The sequence below is a fragment of the Aplidium turbinatum genome, chromosome 8, assembly GCF_918807975.1.
Source record: "Aplidium turbinatum chromosome 8, kaAplTurb1.1, whole genome shotgun sequence".
NCBI classification, from domain to species: Eukaryota; Metazoa; Chordata; class Ascidiacea; order Aplousobranchia; family Polyclinidae; genus Aplidium; species Aplidium turbinatum.
The window spans coordinates 16,238,778-16,245,910 of record NC_137479.1 but is presented as its reverse complement, the minus strand read 5'-3'; positions in this window follow the sequence as shown (position 1 = coordinate 16,245,910).

The window sequence follows — 7,133 nt, the reverse complement described above, 5'->3', positions numbered from 1 at the left end:
TGTGTGTCTAAAACAAGTCCTGGGGGGTGTTAATAGCCAGATGTCTTGGAAAACAATATAAATTTATACAAATTATATTATATTTTCCACAAAGGGTTCAACTTTGGAATCCAAACTTTGAAAATTTGGGGGGACCATGGCCCCGTTCGCCCCCCCTGGCTACGCCTATGTTTCCGATGTGCTGTGAGTAAGGTTGTACCCCAAATAGACATGCTTGTGCAGAGGAAACACTTGCATCCATCGCATTAAATTGTATTTTCTTGCTATTCATTGGTGTTATGGTATAGTAATGCGGTAACTAATAAATACCAGCCAGGTGGTACGCAGTGTATTAAAAAACAAATGAGCGGTACGCGATTGGAAAAAGTTTGAGAAACACTGACTTAGACAAACTTACAGCGCTGGTGATCGCAGATGGATAATAATATTCCATCAATAACAAATATTCTCGCACAACGCAACAGCGGCGATTATGACGCGCTGACCTAATTTTGCGTCACTCTTTGATACTAGGCTACATATTTTCGACAGTTAATCCACAATCCTTCTACTGCGAAATTAAATAATCGGTTAGAAGAGACTGGCGGCCAAACTTGGCCGATTGAGGAGGTAGCACCGGCGGTCATTCAAGCACTACTTAGCGGCCATGGCCGCCGGCTGCTTTAAGGCTTGACAGAAGGTTACATCATTATAACATAGCATGATGCCCTTCTTTGTATACCGGACACTTGTAAGCTATCATTACTCAATACATAGTGAGCTGATAGATTAGCATTATCGCTATATCTTATCTTAAAACTTGAAAAAAAATTGGCCTTTTAGTAAACAAAAGTGCCCTTTTTTCGTAATCTTGCCCCCCCAGTCAAAAATCGTTCCGGCGCCCCTGATCAAACCCATAGCATCTTTTCACAAATTGGGACTAGGTGGGCAAATTTTCAAAAAAGGGCACTTTTAGAGCGAGAGTTATGTTAAAAAGGGCACTTTTGGCGAGTAAATGATGAGAAAAAGGGCATTTTTTCACAAGCATTAAAAACATGTAGGCTAAGCTTAAAAATGTAGATTTCTCAGGCAATTGTGGGTGAAAAGGCATATTATAACTAGACTTTACTTTTGAGACCCATAATTGATTCCTATATTCATCCCCGCCCACAATATTTTGTAAATAATAATGTAATAAAATTTAATCTAGCAACATTTAGTTGCAGAGGTCTCTTGTACTGAAGTAAAAAGAAACAACTATGATAATATAGCCTATATGAAACACAACTGCAAAGATATTATAATAAGTTGAATCTTTCCAGAATTATAAATGATTCTAAAGAGCTGGTATTTTATTTTGATGAAAATCAGGAAACAAACTTCGGTAATTCAGACATTTAGAATCTCACACAAAATTTGAGGTAGCCTACTCACAACACAAGTTGACAATCTGCTTGAATGGAACATTAAGGATATTATAAGTAAGGTCAAAGGTAGACTCATAAGTTCTAAAGTATGTATGCTAATGTGTGCTAAAGCTTTCCATTTAGCTTAGTGATTCCCAACTTGGGGGTAAATCACCCCCGGGGGTAATTTGCCTATTTTGGGGGGTAACGACACACGATTTGGAAACAGTGAAGCAAGTGAAGGTTGTGAACTTTGTAAAAGCGAAGGAATTGAACAGCCGTCTTTTCAAGGAACTGTACAAGAAGATGGGAGAAAGATATGAATCATTACCGTACTGTACTACACAGAAGTACAATGGCTGTCTCGTTGCAAAGTGATAACCCCGCCTGGTCGAACTTCCTAAGGCTGTCCATGTTTTTCTGATAGAAAAGAAGTCCGACTTGCCTGAATATTTCCCTAACCAACAGTGGATTTCCTGCAGCTGTGCTCAGGGCCTCTGAGAGAAATTTTCACTACGAAGAGTCATTTCGGGCCCTCCTCTCACTCCGAGCCCCCTTTGTCTTGGGCAAAACGTGTGATGTTTGCTTAGGCGTATTGCACACCATACAACATTTTACTGCAGAATTGGACATTTGTGCGCAATAGGCTTAATAGTATCAAGCTGCAATAAATCTATTCTATAATTTTAATAGGCTATGCACAATAATACCGGTACTGAATATGAAAGAGGATAAATATGTCATTTCCCTCATATAGGCCTACCCCGTAGCCGGTCGTTTGGTCGACAGGACATTTGGGTTAGGGTTAGGCTAGGTTAGGGTTAACCTTAAAATGAATCGTTCTGTCGACCTAACGTCCTGTCGACCAAATGTCTTGTCGACCAAATGTCTGTCGACCAAACGTCCTGTCGACCAAATGACCGGGAACCGGCCTACCCTGCACTGCTGCCAAATAAGACTGAGTAGGCTAGTGAGCATCATAAAATACAAGTTTGTAACAACAGAGAATGGCATAGGCCTACGGTACTCTAGTAGATTAAATTTTATCCCATGCATCTGAATAATGACATAATGTAAGGTTTAAGTCGCCCCGATAGCTCAGTTGGTTAGCGCGTGACTTCGTGAACGAAGAAGTTTGTTTGTTTGTTTGTTTGTTTGTTTGTTTATCTTTATCCTGCATTGCGGGAAAGCGGACTTGAGCGCTATGCATCGGTGTACGCCTTCCGACATACACCTGACCCACGCTGCAGCCGACGGCAATGTCAGCTTCAAGATTAAGCGGTGCTGGTTCGACTTTCGGGGTGTGCGCTTGAGCAACGCATTCTAAGGACTGGTCTCCATTCAATGGCACCTAATGGATGTAATAATTCCCAGGTAACAAGACTTCAACAATCGGAAATTTCGCTCTGCCAATCTCCGTAACCGGCCTTGCTTCAAGAGCCTCTACAAGTATGCGAAACAACCAGGAATAGCCTATCAAGGCTTTGTCAGTCCATAGACTTTACATACGTAGACGAGAAACTTGGCTTTTTTCGTGCTTTATCTCGGTTCCAGTCACGCTTCAGTGGTCCTAACTGACTTCCCTCAGAAGGTTGCGAGATTACCGGCAGCATATTAAAAAGAACTCTATTGCAGAAAATTAGCGGTTGGTTTGATGGAATGATGCTTGTGTACGGTAATTGAGATGTCCAGTGAGACCTTATCTCATATTAGGTATTATTGTTATTATCATATTATAGACCTAGCTTACAGTTGCATTATAAGCATTTCAGCAAGGTAGGTAGGCCCAGATCAAGTTACTTTACTTAGTGGTATAACATTCTGTCATTCCATGGCTCCAAGTTTCTGTTGTGTTCCTGGATGTTCTACCAGGTATAAAAAGGAACACTATGTTTACATTAAGCAAGTGAAAAGTTTAAAGTTTTTGAAGAAAGACACTGATGAATATCAACATCAAGAATTGCTTAATCGTTTGGTATTATCATATCGAAATTCAAATGCAAAAGAAGATAACATAAACTCTCAAATTCATCGTGGGCAATGTGGAATTTGCGAGAAGCATTTCAAAACTTGTGATTTCATCTTGAGTAAGTTCTATTGAATTTCATCATTGATTGCTGGTATCAGTTGAAAAATCGGTAGGTTTACAGACAGTAGGCCTATCGGTATGTTAAATATTCATATTGCGTTAGGTGACTTAAGTGACGTTAGGTGCGTTTGGTGACAAGGCGAATATCTCAAGACAGCCTCGAAGCCTACTTTGGTCACCAAAGAGCGTTGGGGAGAAGGCACCAAAATCCCAATATTCATGAGTTTGGATACCGAAACAACACCATTGTGTTAAAGCGCGAATTACATCACGGTTGTGCAGTTAGTCCACCTTTCAAGAAACGCCGGAAAGAGTAGTGGTCCATTTTTAAATTTGCTTGTGACTGCCTAGTGTTTTATGATAATGTTAATGTTGAGTTTCTGCGAATGAATTATTATTGATTGATATTCTTTTTGGAAAAAAAAAACACAACAAATAGGCTAACTGGAAATACTTGTATTCAATAAGCGAAAAGAAAGCAATTCGTCCTCTACTCTAGTGTAAGGTCATAAGAGAAATAACACATGACTTAAAAAGGCAAGCCGAATAACAGATAAAATACAACAATCACAGCCAACAAATAAGAATACGGCACAGAACACAAATAGAAAAAACGAATCACTTACGGTACAGAGTTCAATAGCAAGTTACAGCTTTTTCAAAGAGTTGCGAAGAGACTTACTGTTCTTTGCTGTGGCATTTTCTGCTAATGACTTAGCAAAACGATGGCCCCTAATTTAAAAAAATAAGCGAGCAATTCTGTGGACGCACGAGACGCATGGCCTGGTATCTTCAAGATCCATATGTAGGCCTACACACATTTGTTGTATATGTGCTTGGACATGTGGCGATGCCAGACACTCGTTCATAATAGGCCTATTTAAATCGATACCAGCGAACGACTTGCTCTGTCGAAAGGCTTTTTCCAAAGCAATCAATATGCGAAGAAGGAGGTCCGTTATTTCGAGCAGTGAAGAATCCGAACTTTTTTAACGCACCTTTGCAAAAAAGATTTTTTTGTTTCCTTGTTCCAAGATTTGCGTAGCAGATTTTTTATTATATAACCTCCAATATACTTCACTGTTTTTTTATCCTCGTCACTGATAACAATGTCTGAAGATTGCTGGCAGCAGCTTCATTCTTCCGTTCGCAAAAAATTATTGGAATGACATCTAAACATTTTAGGAGCTCGCCTATCGAAAGACTAATTTCACAGGACAACCGCTTAGCGTCTTGAGAAAATAGCCGTAGCCTATCAATCGCCCTTCATCACGACTTTTCAAAAACTCTGAAAAAAAAAGCACAACCATCTCAATGTTAGCTACTGTAGCCTATATCTGTAAAACAGGAATACATTTTACTTTATCAAAAATCAGCCGACCAAAAGCCTTACTCTTACCGCTCTTACAAAAAGTAACAATATTTCTTTTATCATGCACATTGCACACTCTCTAAGGGGGCTGAACTGAATTAAAATCTCGGTAGTAGCACTATTTGACAAGATCAAACTTCAAATGAAATCGGAAAGTTGAATGTGGAAACTCCCAAGCAGGTCTGGATCAAATGGTCCTATGCATAACGCCTCCGCCGTTTTCCCATAAATGGAGGATAAAGATGAAGAATTAAAAAAAGCATGCAACATTCTTCACTAGTTGGTTGTTCTTAAATCGATTGTTGTCATAAAATTAGCCTACAACTTACCGTCGTAAATGGAAGTCATGACTTCAATAGCTTTTGGAGTAAGGTCGGAAGACTTCTTTGCCAATCCTGCTGCAACTGCTAGGCACGATCCACGTTGAATTACAGTAGCCTATTTCCGATAAAGCATTCGAGTGGTATCTGGTTGGTGTATAGCCTACCGATGTATTAGGACTAAAACTTAAAGCTTTGTAATCAAAGTCACAAAAAACTATCTCATAACTTTTAAAACATGAAGCTTACGGGCGGAAGTCGGTATGAGCGGCAAAAGTCTGGGTCACAGACCTTTACGCAGCTCCAAACAATCCCTGGCTCCAAAATAGGCAGTTGTAAAGAGAACCACAACAAACAGTCTCTGTTGAAGTAGATTAACATGTTAAACCATAGATTTTAGACAGACTATATCAACGATAGAGTTGAAGTATTACTAGTAAAAGTTCCGCTGAAATATTTTACTGTCCGAAACACGGTCTCCATTCACAATCACTATATTAAATATTACTATATTATATTATTAATATAGAAACTGTGCTCCATTATTACCTCCACGTGTATTTCCCAATCTTCATCAGAAAGGAATAGGTTTTCACCAGACACTGCCATTGCTATTCCTGTATAAGCAATAAGCATGAAGCTTCCGCTTCCAGAAGTTTGAAATTGTAAGAAAGTGTCATTTTCTGTTTTGCCAATGGAAAGCCAGTTAGATCCAGTCATGCGTGGCAAGGCAGACACATGATTTTAACGCGGCTTTGGTTTGTTGCATTAAAATCGCCTTTTTCTTTTTTTGCAGTTTCTCGTCTACCTATGTAAAGTCTATGGTCCGAGGATAAAGATTCAAAACCAAGTTTTCCCCCTTTTTCAATAGTTTTTAAAAAACACAAAAAAGCCTAAAAACACCCGGGCATTAAAAAAAACTAGCGGTTTGGGATTAAAAAAAATCCCGGTTTTTTCTCAACCCTGCCTTTGCTACACTATGCCCCTCCACTCCAGGACAGGAGAATAACCAACATTTATGATTTAATTTAGGGTGCTTTTAACAGAACATGTTTGCACGTAAGGCACTAACTCATCACTTTAGACACTTAATTTCTTTCTGGGCCCTTTTGCTACATTACGGGCCCCCAAGGACTAACGAATAACAACATTTATGCTTGAATTTAGTCGTTTAGGATGGTTTTAACCAAACATGTTTTCGCGTAAACTATAAAATCACAACTTCGGGCCCCCCAACAACCACAGGCCTGGGCCCTCAAGGGTACGCCGTACCCTCCGTACCTCCCTCTCGTAGTCCTTGGCTGTGCTACCTGGCTGATATCTTTGGTGAATTGAACAAAGACAATCTTTTAATTCAAGGCAAGAATGTAACTGTGATCGACACCAAAGTAGGCGTAGCTGCATTTATTGTGAAGGTTAAGTTGTGGAACAAGCGAGTTGGAAGAGGCACAGTAGTGCAGTTTCAGACCCTTGACATGTAGGGTTCGAAGGCAATGGACTTGAGTTGACAGCGGTGTTGAAGGAGGGCATAGCTGACCTCTTAGGCCAGCAAGCCAAGAAGATGGACATTGGCCAACTACTTTCCGAATTTGGACACGGCTAGTCTCCAATGTTGCGCTGAGCCTTTCACATGTGATGACAGCCAGGTGGATGGTGACGACTTTCCGGCCAAAGAAGAATTTATTACTCTCCGAATGAACGAAGCGTTGAAACAACTTGATTTCAAGGGGAAAGGCTTGGATTGGAACCCTTGTTGGGACTCTTCTGGTTGGGCAGACTCCAGGACGCACCAACATTAGCGACACTGCATCAAATATCCTGACATCTTTTTCAACAACGTATCGCTGTGAACAAAGGTTTTCAACTGTCTTGGGAATGAAGACAAAGAAGCGCAATCGCTTGGATGTCGAAAGCAACACAAGAATCGCCCTCAGTAAAACAAAGCCCAGGAACACAAAGCTGGCGGC